Source organism: Silurus aristotelis, assembly GCF_946808225.1.
Source record: "Silurus aristotelis genome assembly, chromosome: 21".
NCBI lineage: Eukaryota > Metazoa > Chordata > Actinopteri > Siluriformes > Siluridae > Silurus > Silurus aristotelis.
In genome coordinates, this window is record NC_139594.1 from 12,224,255 (window position 1) to 12,242,079 (window position 17,825).

A 17,825-nucleotide genomic window follows, 5' to 3' on the forward strand; every position below is an offset into this window, starting at 1 on the left:
CGGAAGAAATATATTCGGAAGAAATATATTCCAAATTCTTTATGCGGAAAGATTTCTATAAAGAACTCGACTGCAAAAAAAATAAATAATCTCACTACCATGGCATTTCGCAGCACTGCTAAGACAAAAATAGACAGATGGCTTTTTTTTAAGTTCTGATCACATGATGTTCTATGCATTTAAAAGGTGGTGTACATGATTAAGTTACCAACATGTCATGTGATACAATACGCTTTTTTGTGGTTTTTTTTTTTTTTACAAAGGAATTAAACATGGTTAGAAAAAATTATATAAATTTTTCTTTTTATAAAAAATTTAATTCGATTTTAATAAAGTATCCATCTGATCTAACTGTGACAACCTGTGAAATACTGTAACAACCGTGGTCAGTAATAAGACAAGGTGAGGACGTACCATATGGGTGAAAACATTCCCTTTATCCAATACAGAAGAGCTCTCAGTTATGATCCAAAACATTTCATATTAAACATTAACTTTACTAGTATGACAGTAACATTGGCATGACAGGTGTCTTCAGAGCAGGAACACAGTTTATAGAAAAAGTCAACGAGCCTCAAAGATGACAGATTTTTGCAAGGAAACATGCCTGAGGTGATGAGAAGGTGCCAACTTGAAGAACCTGCTATGGGTAAAAGGGCAAAGTAATGACATGTCCCAGAACTGCTGTAAAAGTAAGGCAAGGCAAGAAGAAACGATGAAGTAGTGGTGTGTGATTAGTCCAAAGGGGTCGTGTTATGAAAATTAATAACATGGTGTAACCTACATAATGGGCCCCAAATCACAAAATAGAGGTACCAGAAGAGCAACAACTTTTAAATAGTCAGCAGTGGAGCTTTATGACTAGATCATTTAGAGTCCCTTAAAAAGCAGCAGACTAGCAGTGAGTTCACTGAGAAAGCTGCAAAAAGATTTGATTTTCATATAAAACCTGGACAGTCAAAGCGCATCTAAGATTTGGACACCCTTCTGACATACACAGGAATATTACATGGGCCGTATATACACTTCTGACCTTGTAAATGAACTTCACCAAATGAAAGCACCTAGTACACCATAGTAGAGCAGGGATTTGTATGTGTATGGACCAAAGATAACAAGATTTGTCTTTTTGTGTCCAGCCAAATTAACAGAAAACGATCACATGCATATAAAGGGACTTTCTGGTTGTTTGCAGAAAATTTAACATTAGTTAAGAGGCTCTAAAATGTACAATAATTAAAAATGTATGATCAATTAAAGGACAGTAGCAATAATCATAAGTTTTTAGCATATTTAATTTGAGTTGAAAACAGACAGTAGGTCACATCAGTGTCACATCAATCTTACACCCCATCAGAGTAGTGTGCAGTAAGATTGAAAAAGGCAGTGCATGTTGGCTTCCAGACAGAACACCTAAGCGCTATCTATTCCTCCAGGACCTGTCCGTGACCTGTCCCCCTGCCTATGATGGGTCTAAATATCACATGATGGCTTGCATCATTGCACAGAGTAGCAGTTTGATTTCCAGGTCAACTGGCTGCACGTTTGCTTAACAGACCGTATATACGATTACCTTATATATGGTCTATGGCTAGCTTTTGGTTCTGGCTGAAGCAGCATGAACCAGTACAGGGAAAAAAGAAATAGAAACTCAAACCTGCCATCTACTTGTCTGTCTCTTACTCATTATTTACTTTGTAAAATATTCAAACGCCTTTCGTTTTCACATGTTATGCCTTATTCACTGCTTTTTTTTTCTCCAATCAATTTGACTGGGCTGCCTTGCATGCAGTCCAGCAGTAGGGCTACTACATCAAAATGTACAGTAATGCATTATAAAAGAGCGGAATTAAAATTGAACGTGTCCAAGTCCACCTGTCCCAAAGTAATCTACAGCAGCATTGGCCTGGCTACACTAGCGTTTTCAGTCAGGTTAGCTCACGGTACTTTTTAAACATCAAGAACAGGAATCTAAAACTACAGTAGGCACACACCATGCAACCAGGCAAAGTTTTTGATTTGCCTGTGCTAATAAAAGAAGTGGAAACCTGTGCCATTTTTTTGGCTGTTGTAGCCCCATCTGTATCAAGGTTTGATATGTTGTGCAATATGCTTTTCATCTCACCATGTTAGTAAAAAAGTGGTTAATTTGAGTGTAGATTAACTAAAGCTATTGACCTATACAGGACTTGGACACCACAGGCTGATTAGATAAATGCATGAATGACAAAGAGCACAGCTGTCCATATAAAGTGGTGGTGAGTGTATCATATGGCATACAAAATGTCAAGGTTTAAGATGTCATATGCCCATTCCTACCAAATATTCCTTTAGTTAATTCGAAGTGTACAACCAGATTGTGTTCAACCCGCAATTCTAAAATCGAATTGTACCCATATTTAAATAAAACAACAGACCAGAGAATCTAAGCAACACTCAGAAACTCCTAAACTGTCAGGTTCTTTTAAAAACCTTCATGCCACACTGTAGGAGCAGCAGTGTAAAGTAATTCCAAAAACTATTATGCTACTTCATGTGGGTTACTATGTTGCCATCTTCAGTTCTACTTCTCGTAGGTATGAATTTCTGTTCTGTCTTGGTTTGAGGCACATTTCCGGCTACTTTTTAAATCTGGCTCTACAATCAGAAAGTGAGCCATTTATCCAGCTTAAAATACCAGGTTTACAAATGCTTGCATGAGGCCTCCCTAAACCAGCTGGTTCATTCATTCAACTGTACAGCACCACAGTACAACCCGAACTAGTCAAGTGCATCAATTGTTTCTATTCTCCATCCAATAGCCATGAAAGAAACAAAAATAAAAACCTGCAATCCACATGCAGTTTCAGGCAACTCGAGGGAAAATATGTTAGTCATCCAACATGGAGCAGAGACGCTTCAAGAAGCCGTTTCAGAATGACACCGGAGCAGGTTTCATATCCATCAAAGACACTGTGTGTGGTTTTCACCACTCCTGAATTGCAAGAAGATAGACTTCTAAAGAGATGGTAATTGGACGCCACGAGATTTGCTGTAAACACGCAAATGTGTATATATGGGTGAGATTATAGAGCCTGCAGCATCAGACGGTGATGCGTTATCAAATGGGGACAGGGCCGTAAACAATTGTGCAGGCAAAATATGCCGGCAATCTAAGTGACATCCTTAATCACCGTCACTGCGAAACAGGTAGTAAAGTTTTCAAATCCTGAGACATTCAGGCAAATCAGCTGCAGCATGAAGATTTTTCACCATTGAGTATAGTGTTATTCTGCTTCGGAAAAAGAAATCCTCGTTTATTAATAGACTTCACAAGAGTTCATTAGCATCAATTAGCAGCGCATGCAGCAAGCAACAAAGCTTCACGCCCTCAAGAGTTTCATTTAAGGGTTTAAAGATGATAAAAACTTTATACAATTTCTCTTAATTACAGGCTATTGATGTTCATTTCCTGATACTAAAAAACTATTTTTGTTCAATTAAAAGATTGAACAAAACACTGGGAACCCAATGTCATGCAACTGTCTCCACATATACAAACAAGAACTATTTTATATATAATTTAACTGCTAAATATAATATATATATATATATATATATATATATATATATATATATATATAAAATCATCCATTAAATGGCTCAAATATATTTCTTTGTCTTCTTCAGGTGGTCCTAGGGGCAAAAAAAATCCAACATAAGCATGCCCCCTTTTTGCAGTGTGAAGTCAACAAAAAAAAGTTTGCTTATTTATGCCTTTTCTTATAGGTAACATGTTTTCAACACGACATGTTAATATTGATACTCCTGATAGAAGGTGAACAGCAGCCTATCAATGTGCCAATAAATCAAAGACGGAAGTTTATCCATCGTTTTTTTTTTTTTTTTTATCCAATTTATTTTTCTCTCTAAAATCAAATTGCAATTAAAACACGACCCTGAAGTTGATAAAATATGTTCAATGCACTGAAATCTTATGGTCTTTTTGTGGTTCTGGTGCTAATTTGTTAGTCGGTGATGTATTGTTAAGGTTAGTGATTGTGTGCTGTGTGAATATCACAAGGGCAATTTTTCAACAATCTCAAACACAAGTGATAATGGAACAATATCAATGTTACCTTCGGAGAACAAAACAGCAAGTCTCTTTACTCATTTCACCAGTTTTTTGTGATGTTCAAAGTCGCAGTAATGTGAAACCCAGTGCATCCAATAGATCCAGAATGCAATGTGATGCAGTTGCATGACACAATTGCGCTGAGCTGCAGAATAGTTTCAGCTCGGCTAGTTCGCAATCTATGAGATGACAAGCGTGATGTCGTTGGCAGCGGTATTAGCATAAGTTTTGGAACATTCTGTTAAAGCTGAGTGTAAAGTAGAGGAAGTGTGAGAGCAGGACAGACTAAAGGACTAATGTGTTGCTGCATCACTCTGTTTAGGAAAAAAGGATCAGTAGGTAATCAAATGCCACTGTAATTAATGTAACCTGTTAACCAAAATGAAAATAAAACATTTTTGGGAAAAAAAAAATAAAATTATTGTAGAATTCCATTAAAATTTTAATGTCCCTGGTGGATTTTTCCTAGAAGCACAAAACTGATCATGACTGAAAGCTTTTTTATAAAAAAAAAAAAAAAAAAAACTATTGCCAAATGTTGAATGTTAGATCATATATGGAACAAATATAACACTTATTCTCCTCATTCAGAAATGACCTGCTTGGTTCTCCAGACTTTTGACCAGTGCATTTTCTGCTGTTATAAATCTACTGGTACATATTTATGGTACAAGTCACATTGTTTCGTCTACTAGCAGTCTTTGCCAAACGGACACAGCTAATTCTAAACACTGCCTTTTCTGACGATTTTAGCCAGGACAAGTGTCTGTGCTGAGAGGCCAAGCCTCCAGAGCGCTTCTAAATGCGGTCTATTTCCAGTGTGTTACATCAGCAGGGAGCAGAATTATGTGGACGCATCAATCCGACAAATTTTTTTTTATTCTTCGGCAAACAAATACCCTGCATTATATTGGGATCAATTCTGCTATTCTATTCAAAACAGTCACTTAATGCATGAAAGGCGGTAAATTGTTCTAAAGTGCTGAACGGAGCTGCACCACCACCGCGACATCTGGTAGAAAGTTCACTTTTACAGTGGGATGCCTCAGATGTGAAATTTATGTTGATAAAAATTAGCCAGCCCACAGAGTCGTACCCTAGCACGGTGCATTCCATCTAATCACCTGGTGACACATAACGCAGATCTCATGGGTTTAGCTCTACAGCAGGCAGTCGCTCGAGATGCGGCAACTCTGCACCGTGGAAATTAAAGAGAGCACACTGCATGAAATCCCTTCACAGGCTGTGACCACAAGTTGACTGAAGTGATGAATAGCTTAAAAAAAGGAGACAGAAAAGAAACAAATACGACCCTGCTTTTCTTTCCCAAGTCTGTCAGAGAAGGGGGGAAGGAAAGCAGTCCAAACTAAATGTCTTAGAGCACAACAGTCAATAAGAACATTGTCTAGACCCCTCCTGAGGATGTAATACTAGTGGGGTGCCCTCACAGTGTGCAGTAACTGCTATTAAAATGAACAGAGTCAGAAAACAACAATTGGCTCCTGTTTGACGTGGCTGTTGTGAACATGATAGAATAAGCATGTATTTAAGCTGCAGATGAGGCGGTGAGATGGACAACCCAAACAACGTATGGGGATACGAACAGAAACGAGTAGACACCAGGGCCGCTAAGGTGTAGGATTATGTTTGTGAAGGATGACAGAAATACTAAATATACAGTCTGAATGAGCTACGATACAGAAAAGCGCTATAAAAAATCATTAGTGGAATAATTCCACACCTTTCTTCCTTCCTTCCTCAAAACAGTCCAGTAACAGAATAAGAAGAAGAAAGCAATACTGATCTGACACGGATACAGAAACTCTGACCTGATCAAATCTGGCAGTTTTTGATGCAATCAAGTGGTGCATTTACTGTCAAGAATGCTTGTGATCGTGCCTCTGATGTCTCACATAACTTGGCAAGAGAGACGGCGGAAGAAAGTTTTTCGGGATCTCAGAACCGGTACAGTTTCACGTACCCGGCTATTAAAAACAGAAAATGTTCAGAAGATCCTGAATTGTTATAGTCACTTGTCAAACATGATCACATGACAAAATAATCCTTCAGTACTATATTTGGATGTCAGAAGCATTAAAGTGCAAATCTAAAAATATACATGGACTAGAAACAAAGTCACTCAAAAATCTCCCTGCAATAATATACCCCACGATCAGGCATTTACCACGTCCTAAAAACAATAAGTTCTCGTTGTCTACACGTGAGTCTTGTCTAGTGAACAAAAAAAACTTAACAATGTGCTGCAAATTGCCATGTTATAACCTTCTGTTGTTACTCTTTTTGCTGAATACTATAAAGAAAAATGCATGATCAGCAAAGAAATGAGCTCTTTAGATCCTCTAATGCAGACTGATCGCTTTATTCAGGGAATAAAGACCAGAAAAATCAGACGCCTCTCACTTATTTCGTTGTCTGTAAGGATGGGGGGGGGGAATAAAAAAAAAAAACCCACACAAAAAAGAAGACATCTATTATTGATCAGACTTTCTTCCCGAAAGTCATCTCTACCCGTGTCAGTCAGTGGCTGTGTTTTTGGTGGTGATCAATACATGCATTTGCGCCGGATTTTATTTTGAAGCCTGCCTCACGCCTGCCTGTCAAAGTGCTTCTGGGCAGCCATTTGCGTGCATATGGAGCAAGTTGAGAGTGAGACAGCGTCCTCACTTACGTAAATGGCTGATGCATTTTCGGATCTGCTCCCCCCTCCTTCTCCTCCTCCTCCAAATCATACACACATCAGCTCTCCGCCGTGCGCTTCCGTGTGCCCTCACCCACCACCACCACACTGATCCCCGGATGGCCAGCTCTCTGAGCTCGCTCGGAATTAACAAACTGTATCTAATAGAATTGGCGGATAAATGACAGCGCTTTACACTGAGCTCTCAGGGCTTTTATACTGCGAAGCGCCTCGCTGGAGAACTCGAGCCTTTCTCCAGTAGAACCAGGACGCTTCGGCTTCCTCCGCCGATCTGCCTTAACCCCCAGAGACTCGAGATGAAACAATGAAACGGCTTTTCAGACGCCAAAAAAAAAAAATGTTGCAGTCTGTACCCAGACTGCGTGCATACATTTATTCAATGCTGCTTTTAAATATATATTATTAAATCCGCCAGACACTTGAATCGGTGCGCGCCGGAACAAAAAAAAACCCCGAGACCATTTTAATACCGTATTAGTGAAAGCACTTTAAAACAGTTTGAAAGCTTAGCCGTGCTATTGTCTAAATGCGAATCCACTACGGATTCAGACTGTTTATCAACGTGGTCTGTTGAAAGCAATGTATTTTTTGGTTTCAGCTCGTGTATATTCTGACGCTTCAAAATCCGCCGCTGCATATTTAAAAAAAGAAGAAAAAAAAAGAAATCTCGTCTGAGCCCCAGTAGGCCGCGATGCGAGCCTCGGTCTCACCTGACTCGCCTTCACCGCCTCAGGTTGCTCTGGCTCCGGGCTCACTCTCCGATCCTGAAGCGCTGCGGCACCTCTGTTCCCCGTGCAGTCCCCGGCGCCGGCAGTGAACACAAAAGCGCTGATTGGGCCCCGGCTTGCGCTCGGCCGCTCGCTCTCTGCCCAGACACGCGGCTTATTGGTCGGCGGCGGTGTCGGAGACGCGCCCCTATTATCGTGAATGTTGTTGTCTGTGTCTGGAGGGGAGGGGACAAGCAGCTCCGAAACGCTGCGAACTCCCCGGGTTTGTTATGCGCGTCGTGTCAGCGGCGCAGGGCGAGATTACTACTACACTGGCAGATGAACTGTGGACAGCCATATTAACTCCCTCTTCATTCCAGCAGGCCGGGCGGCCGGATCGCATTGCTGCTCCGCTGCTCAGACGCTCAAACGGCACCATTTAAACGAACAACAAACACACGCTTCTACACGTGTCTAAAACCCCATCCTGCTACAACGGACCGTTAGATGATCTTCAACTTTGTGCGTCTTCTTGAGCTGGATGATGAGAAACGTGTCTGATCACATGTTCCTCCGCAGCGTCTCAGAAAAATTATTGTCGCCATATTAGATTAAGACGCGCATAATTGGCGACGAGGCGCTTCGTCTAATATATTCATGTATTCATTCATTATTCGGGCTAATTACACATTGTAGCTTTGATTCATTAAGATCGTACCTAGTTAATGTTTTACCGGTAATACAGTCTTGTTGTCGGTGTTGCCTACACAGAAAACAGTGCGCTCATTGTCTCTTAATGACCTACTTTAATAAGTATTTAGTAAGCTTATATTTGGAAAGCGGCTTGGATTGTCCTTTATTACATTTATATACAACAATAATACAGCATATTTACTGTAACACATTCTGATTCAATTATTGATCAATGATCAGCCTGTTAAAGGATTTTTATCATTTTTATATTGTGTATATATTTATAATAATAATAAAAATAATTTTCTATACAGAATAATCAAGTCATTTATAAGAATGATCATGTCTTTGGGGTGATTTAAATCTTTATTAGGGTTTATGAAGTGTACTCCGCCCTCTACAGGCAGCACGGGTCAGTGCAGCGTCTTGTACAAAAGATTCGGATTCATTTGCTTATTTCTCAAATATTTTTTTAATATGGCTCCTGCGCTTCCTTTAAAAAAATAAATAAAAAATACGCACGCAGTGGTTGTTTCCTGCAGTGTGCAGAAAGTAAAGCGACATTAGTTATAATGGAGCATTAGGTAAAGTTGGACAGTTAAACCTGGCAAAACTTATTTTAAGAACTTTATATAAACACCAGGTGTACATAGCCAGAGAGTGGACCACACCCTTTGTATGTTGGTACAGTACATCACTTAAGTCCTATTAGCAGGGGAGTCAGTAGCAAAATCAATCTAATCAGCAAAATAAATCTTGAAATTATATGGTTATTATATTGCATGACTATTACACATATTGAGATATATGAGCAAACAAGCAGAAAGTTTAGAATTGTGATAGTCTGTAGATTATATATATATATATATATAGATAGATAGATAGATAGATAGATAGATAGATAGATAGATAGATAGATAGATAGATAGAGATATAGATTCTGCAGCAAACGTAGAGAAAATAAGTAAAGGGATTTCAATTTCATTCTTAAGTAGCAGTATATAGTCCCAGTACAGTTTTTCCAAACGTCTCTGGACACTATTGCTTATATGTACTTTTAAACATCTCATTCAGATTAAGCCCCCATTGCTGTTATAATCTGGAAAGGGTCATACACTAGATTCTGGACCATAGCATTAGGTAATCTGCCCAATTAATAAAAGATCATTAGTGAATTTTTTTGCACTGATATCAGGTAAGGAAGCTGTGTGATGGTCAGGTGTATGTTTTCTTTTTTATATGATAATTTATTTTGATATAGTAAGATTATTTCTACTTTACTGCATGGTGTCAGAGCATGTTCATTATTTTGCTGTTGACTAGTTTTGCATGGCAAAAACGTTATCTTAGTTCATATATTGTAGCACTACAAAATAAAAAATCTTCTTCATGAGTGATGATATGTTATTAATGCCATGGGACGATGATTTGCTGCAGCTTCTGCTGATTTATTATATGCCCACACACATAGCGTTCCATTCTCCAGCAAGGTCCATTAACCAGAAGTGTCTGTATGCAACACCTTACCGGAACTATAGTTGTTATCAGGCATATCATCTCATCTTTCCCCCTTTTGAAAGTAAACTACTTTTCTTTGAAATGTTTTTTTTTTGTTACTAGTTTGTTCTTATGCCAACAATAAATCTTTTATAACAATATCACAACCAAAGCATCACTGAATTTTTCAAAATGAACTTTAAATGTATTTTTCAAACAGTCAACAGATTTTAAACTTTCAGGAGGTCTAACGGTGCGTTTCATCGTTCCATCCATATCGGTTGCAAAAAAAAATTGTTAATTGTTAATTTTTTTCTGAGGACACGGGAAAAGAGTTTACAATCATGCCAACACACACTTGCATGTCTGCACCTTTCTCAGATTTTCATGCTTGTCTTTTCGACCTGCTTTTTCATACATTAGTATTCGATGCTCCTGTACTGGTTTTGCTGGATCTCGTCCCCGGGCCGCTCTCCGTGCGCTTTGCATTCTCCAGCAAGGTCCATTAACCAGAACTGTCCAGTATGCAACACCTTACCGGAACTATAGTTGTTATCAGGCATATCATCACAAGTGACAACCAACAATTGTAGCAAAAACTTCTGTCAAAAATATAATGCTCAACGATGAAATTTAAAAATAGTGTTTGACACAAAGTAACATGTCAGAGGGCTACCACAACTGTAAAGCCCACTTCCACATCATTACCAAACACTGAATGAGCATTATCACCATAGCCATACTGAAACTGATGCAGTGCAGTGTGGTTTGGGTTAAGGTTTGTTTCGATTGTCGAGCAAATAAAACCTACCACAATACATCAACTTGCTTTGTGTTAGAAAGGTTAGAAAGACCAGATCCTTCCCTTGCAAACAGATCTCAATTCAAGAAGTCAAGAAGTTTATTGTTATTTCAACTATATAAAGCTGACATCAGTACACAGTGAAATGAGACAATGTTTCTCCAAGACCCTGTGCTACAAAAACCAACATAGCGCGACATCACACAACATAGAGCTACATACAAATATCTTTTAATTCTGAAGTAGGATAAAGCATTCTTATTTGATTTTCCCTACATTTTTGTGGAATATTTGGAAATGTTTATTGTTCCTTTTAACAAAATATGCAACAGTACAATTGTACGAGAAAGTGCTAATGATCATCAATTTCATACGTAGGTTGAAAGAGTAATTAACTGGAACAGATACAGCTGTGTAGGAGGCTTAAAATTAGGTGAGGAATAGACAAACTCTGCTACTAAGTTGAGGTTGTGAAAGACAGTTTCGTGTCACAGGTCATATACAATGGCAAGACTGAGCACTGCAACAAGACACAAAGCAGTTATAATGCATCATCAAGGTCTCTCCCAGGCCAAGTTTTCAAAGCAGACTGGAGTTTCAAGATGTGCTGTTCAAGCTATTTTGAAGAAGCACAAACAAACGGAAAATGCTAGGACGAAGCAGTGGTCTGCCAAGGAAACTAGCAAATGAAAAACACATCATGATTACTTCTATTTTGCCATTGGTAGATATCCAGAAATGCCATCGGCAAAAAGCTGGTGGAAACCAGTGGGACCAAGGTACACCCATTTACTGTCTAGAGAAGTCCGGCCAAAAGAAAGTATTGCAGCCAAAAAGCCACGCCTCTGACTAAGGCGAAGTGACTCATCTATGCACAAAAACAAGAACTGGGGCACAGATCAAAATGAATAATATTTGGCTATAGTTGTTAGCTGAGGGGGTAGAGAGCGGTACAATAATAAGAGTCTGCAGGCAATAGTGAAGCATGATGGAGGTTCCTTGCAAGTTTGGAGCTGAATTTCTGCAAATTTAATTAGAGATTTGGTAAAAAAATTAATGGTGTCCTCAATGCAAAAAAAAAAATGCAGGCAGGTATTTATCCATCATGCGTTGGCTGACGAGCCGAGACCAGGTAAACAGTTTAACAAGTGTATCGTTTTACTTGAGATGCAGGAGTTCGTCCACATACATGAAACTTCTCTACGATAACACCTAAGCATGCATAGGGACAAGCTTAGAAACTGAGAAATTAAAGCAACTACATCATGCAATACCACCAGGGAAACATCTGATTGACAAGAAATTCAATCTGCAGAAAGACAACGACTCCAACATTCAGCCAGTGTCATTAAGCAGCATCTTTGGCAGAACAAGGAGTCCGGGAAGAGATAGATTTTGCCCCTACAGAGCCCCGATTTCAACATAATTAAGTCTGTCTAGGGATTACATGAAGACAGTAGGATTTGTGGGAATCTACATCCACAGAAGATCTGTGATTAGTTCTCTGAGACATTTGGAACAACCGACCTGCAGAGTTCATAAAAAAAATAAAAAATAACTGTACCTAGAAGGGCAAGTGTACCAAGAAGAATTGATGCTGTTGCACAGAAAAATAGTGATTACACCAAACATTGATTTGATTTAATTTCTTGAACATTGATTTTGTTTGACCAGTGTGCTTACAATATGATCACTCCTTTATGCATCTCATTGCTCTGTGACATATTTTTAGCATAGAAGAAAATAAAGTTAATAATCTTTGGTCATTGAACATCCAGGTCTTTCTGGCTGAAACAAACAAAAGCTTGGGAGTCTCAGGAGTCCAATGCACAGCTCAATAAATCTCCTAGTGACATTTGAGTTTTTAGTCTTTTTCACAAGTCAGTAGGTACCCATAAACTATTTATTTATTTTTTAATTACACAGGAAAAAAATTACTGGAAACAAATGCATAATACTCCCTAACATTGCAGTTTTAATTACATTATAGTTATGCTTCATACATTATAATGTTCATATATTACATCTATCACAGCAATATGACATAGCTGTTGCATCCAAGCAAACAACAGAAGGTCAGTAATGTCTTGGATAATAACTAGGTTTTAAAAACATAAATTAAACTGCATGATCCACAGTCCAAGTGCTATAAATAATATAAACATTACGTTACATTATTATGTTTTAGAACATAAAAAAAAAAAGTGCACCACTGATCTGCATTTGCTCTACAAAGATGATTCTACTGTATGTTCAAAGATGGTTCAGTTAAACAGGGCAATTTTGATCAAATGATCTATCATCATTTATGCCTTTAAAATTCAGGGTGGTCATAATGAAGCTTGAACATAATTAAGATTCTTTTGGATATGTAAATTAAAAAATAAATTAGTGATATGATAAGTCACAAGATGTGGTGATTTACTTCTTATTTCAAATATATATTTTTACCAAATCTGTTTGAATTACTTTATTCCCAGTTGTTTCACTCTGTCTCTAATCAATCACTCCAATTAGGTATTCATTTCAATCATGAAGAAAAAAAAAAAATCATCCTCCAGGAGAATAAACCTCAATGGACTAAGAAGCAACATTTAAACAAGGTGTCAAAGACACATTTAAAAGTACTGGTTGAAACGTTATCTAGAGCTACTGGTCGACTGAGTTTACCACATTGTTTCATCAATTTCTTTCTGAAACTCTACAGATATTATGGCTCAGTCATGGATAATCATTTCATAATGCAGTCAAGCCCGACTACAACTATGCACCTTTGTCTAACTGATATCTGATAGCGATCTAGGCCTTCAAACTACATGTTTAGTCACATATACTCTACACATTTAAAAAAACAAAAAAAATAATCTGTTAAAAGAAAAAAACATGTATTGTCCTTATTATTTCTAATTGGTGGAATAGTTGCAATGAATCTGCACTAACCATAATCTTACTTTGCACAAAAGAACACAGCAATGTTTAGAGTATTGCCTTACAGCAGACACCAGCTCTGAATTGGCATTTGAAAGAACCTGAAGGACAAGCTTCTGTCTCAAATGTACAGACAAATGCATTATTTAAGTACAGAAGCATTGAATGCACGGAGTCCATAAAAAGTCAATTTTGTTTTGTTTTTGTTTTTAAAACACATTCTGAGCCAATTGTTGCTAAGAAGAATATTTGAAGCCAAACTTTAATTTCAAATGACCTTTTCCTAAAATTATATCTTAAAAATATATCACTCATCTCATTCATAGGTTCTAGTGGAAATAATATTCCCAAAACAGTCCATCATATACTAGAAACTACCATGGCTAGCTTAGACCAGCTATCTGTCCCTATTTATTTTACCATCTGTTTTCATGACTGTAAACTGTTAAAGGCTGGTCCCTGCTTACTTGTAAATAAACATGTAAGCAGGACTTATAAATTGATAAAATAAAGGTTAAAGGCAGGGTTTGGGTTTAATTGAAGAAACAGCCCCAAACATGACTCAAACCTGGAATTTCCACACTTTGGGATGTATCCACTACCACAACACCACTAGGTGAACTGGCTGCAGCAGTTTCTAATTTTAGATTTAACACTTTTTGAAAGCACCAAATGACAAATCTAGAAACATTTTGCACAAGTGATTTCTGTTAAAGAAAGTCTCAAGTACCACTTGGCCTATAAGTGGCCCATAAGCACATGAAGTCATCTCAAATGTAGTGACTCTGCTCTGAGTGAGAAAAGACATTTTTTCCCTTTGAACTTTGAACGATCATCTTACAGGTAAACCAATACAAAATCACAGCACAGCCACTGACTATCATGGATGTATGGTGGTTTTCTTCAGACAACATTACCAATATAAAAGTAGGGCTATAGCAATGAAGAGCAGCAGCTTGGAAGTGGCTTGAAATTAACTGCTGGTTAACATGTAGTCAAAATCGACCATGTTTTTATCACTATAGCAAACCTATTCTAATGTTGGACAACAGACAGAAAAGTTAGAAAAGCAAAATGAGAGCAGTGTGCATGAGCTTTACAGTGAATGTAGCTGTATTCAAATAAAGTATATGTAAATATATTAAAGTAGAAGGAAACAAGCTGATGGAAATGAGACAAATATTAAAATAGCAATTGACCATCACAATTTCTAATTATTTTAGGGCATAATCTTTTATATACAGTGGGTACGAAAAGTATTCAGACCCCCTTAAATTTTTCACTCTTTGTTATATTGCAGCCATTTGCTAAAATCAGTTAAGTTCATTCTTCTTCCTCATGAATGTACACACAGCTCCCCATATTGACAGAAAAACACAGAATTGTTGACATTGTTGCAGATTTATTAAAAAAGAAAAACTGAAATATCACATGGTCCTAAGTATTCAGACCCTTTGCTGTGACACTCAAATATTTAACTCAGGTGCTTTCCATTTCTTCTGATCATCCTTGAGATGGTTCTACACCTTCATTTGAGTCCAGTTGTGTTTTATTATACTGATTGGACTTGATTAGGAAAGCCACACACCTGTCTATATAAGACCTTCCAGATCACAATGCATGTCAGAGCAAATGAGAATCATGAGGTCAAAGGAACTGCCTGAAGAGCTCAGAGACAGAATTGTGGCAAGGCACAGATCTGGCCAAGGTTACAAAAAGATTTCTGCTTCACTTAAGGTCCCTAAGAGCACAGTGGCCTCCATAATCCTCAAATGGAAGACGTTTGGGACGACCATAACCCTTCCTAGAGCTGGCCGTCCGGCCAAACTGAGCTAACGGGGGAGAAGAGCCTTGGTGAGAGAGGTAAAGAAGAACCCAAAGATCACTGTGGCTGAGCTCCAGAGATGCAGTCAGGAGATGGGAGAAAGTTGTAGAAAGTCAACCATCACTGCAGCCCTCCACCAGTCTGGGCTTTATGGCAGAGTGGCCCGACGGAAGCCTCTCCTCAGTGTAAGACACATGAAAGCCCGCATGGAGTTTGCATAAAAACACCTGAAGGACTCCAAGATGGTGAGAAATAAGATTCTCTGGTCTGATGAGACCAAAATAGAACTTTTTGGCCTTAATTCTAAGCGGTATGTGTGGAGAAAACCAGGCACTGCTCATCACCTGTCCAATACAGTCCCAACAGTGAAGCATGGTGGTGGCAGCATCATGCTGTGGGGGTGTTTTTCAGCTGCAGGGACAGGACAACTGGTTGCAATCGAGGGAAAGATGAATGCGGCCAAGTACAGGGATATCCTGGACAAAAACCTTCTCCAGAGTGCTCTGGACCTCAGACTGGGCCGAAGGTTTACCTTCCAACAAGACAATGACCCTAAGCACACAGCTAAAATAACGAAGGAGTGGCTTCACAACAACTCCGTGACTGTTCTTGAATGGCCCAGCCAGAGCCCTGACTTAAACCCAATTGAGCATCTATGGAGAGACCTAAAAATGGCTGTCCACCAACGTTTACCATCCAACCTGACAGAACTGGAGAGGATCTGCAAGGAGGAATGGCAGAGGATCCCCAAATCCAGGTGTGAAAAACTTGTTGCATCCTTCACAAAAAGACTCCTGGCTGTATTAGATCAAAAGGGGGCTTCTACTAAATACTGAGCAAAGGGTCTGAATACTTAGGACCATGTGATATTTCAGTTTTTCTTTTTTAATAAATCTGCAACAATGTCAACAATTCTGTGTTTTTCTGTCAGTATGGGGAGCTGTGTGTACATTCATGAGGAAGAAGAATGAACCTAAATGATTTTAGCAAATGGCTGCAATAAAACAAAGAGTGAACAATTTAAGGGGGTCTGAATACTTTCCGTACCCACTGTATATTTAGAGATACTTTCAGATTATTTTAGCTTTCACTTCTTCTCACTTGCACCTCACATCTACAGTTAAGGTTCTTTTCTCATTCCTGGCTTGATTTTAGGTCGTCTCTTCCTTTTTCAGATTTCTGTTTTTATTTTTTCTCTTCCATTTCAAACTATCCTATCCTATCCTATCCTATCCTATCCTATCCTATCCTATCCTATCCTATCCTATCCTATCCTATCCTATCCTATCCTATCCTATCCTACCCTGCCCCCTTCTGGCTGACAGAGGTATATTGAAATTTACTCAACTCAAGCAGCACGTAGTGTGCAATAATTCAGTTCAAGGCATATATATATATATATATATATATATATATATATATATATATATATATATATATATATATATATATATATATATATATATATATATATATATATATATATATATATATATATATACTTTTGTTTTTTTTAAACCAAAAGTTCTTAAAGATTCATGATATATATAACTGATAATGAAGCAGTTATATATTTTTGGACAATATTGTTTTTGCTTGGCATACTAAATGTATAAATCCACTGTGGAATGATTTGTTGTATTACCTCATTAAAAGCAGCATTTTTTTTATTACGTTTACATAATTTATATGGTAATAGTACTTAATGTCATTATGGAAATTAGAAAATGATTGAAGCAAGTTCTCAGTATATCAGTTTATCTCATTTTTACTGATTGTTATCAGTTTTTATGGCCTAATGGTTTAATTGAATGCATTATCAAAATGCAGCTTTGCCTTAATGCACTGAGAAACTTCTCATATTGTCTCTGAACACTGGTGATGCTGTGAGTGTGTTTTATTATAACATACAGCTTTGCAGGGTTGTAAAAGTTATAGCATTTTCGGCCACATTAAGACAGTTGTACTTTTATTAATAAAAAGAAAAATGATTTTGTAGCAGTATTTCCATAAATATATACATTGACTACAAACGCTTTAACCATCTTTTCCAGCAGATGGCAGCACTACAACAGAAAAATCATGATCTCAGATTCCTGTTCTTGGCGTACTGGTGTGTAATTCCGTGTGGTCTTCCATCTTAATGTGTGTTAAAATAAAAACTACAATAAAATAAATAAATAAATAAAAAGATTAAACATTAATGATAAAAATAGTAATTTTTGCTTAAATTAGTAAACAGCAGTATAGAATATGCCAGGCTTTATGAATAGCAAAAAGGGACATTTGTGGGGAAATCAGTTCCAAGCTAAAATCAACCAGTACACTGTGAAGCTTAGGGAAGGTATGTACATATAGAATATAGAATATATATTCAGCATATAGAATAAAATGTTTAATATTTTGTAAACCAGAAAATCAGAAAGAATAAGGTTTTCTTTTTGCTTAAAGCACAAATATCCTTCACCACCTGTAAGTATGCATGGGCATCTGGAGAAATAAAAACAGCATGGTAAATCTGAAATAAATGACCTTCCTCC

At 37.7% G+C, this 17,825-nt stretch overlaps 1 protein-coding gene across 1 annotated transcript in view; it reads right to left on the reverse strand.

The window, feature by feature from the left end:
• Positions 1-8,377, reverse strand: part of gatad2b (GATA zinc finger domain containing 2B) — a 37,137-nt gene extending 28,760 nt beyond the window's left edge. The window contains exon 1 of the mRNA XM_083523324.1: positions 7,544-8,377. The gene's annotated coding sequence lies outside the window, so the exon portion shown is untranslated. The remainder of the gene's footprint in view (positions 1-7,543) is intronic.
• Between the last annotated feature and the right edge of the window lie 9,448 nt (positions 8,378-17,825).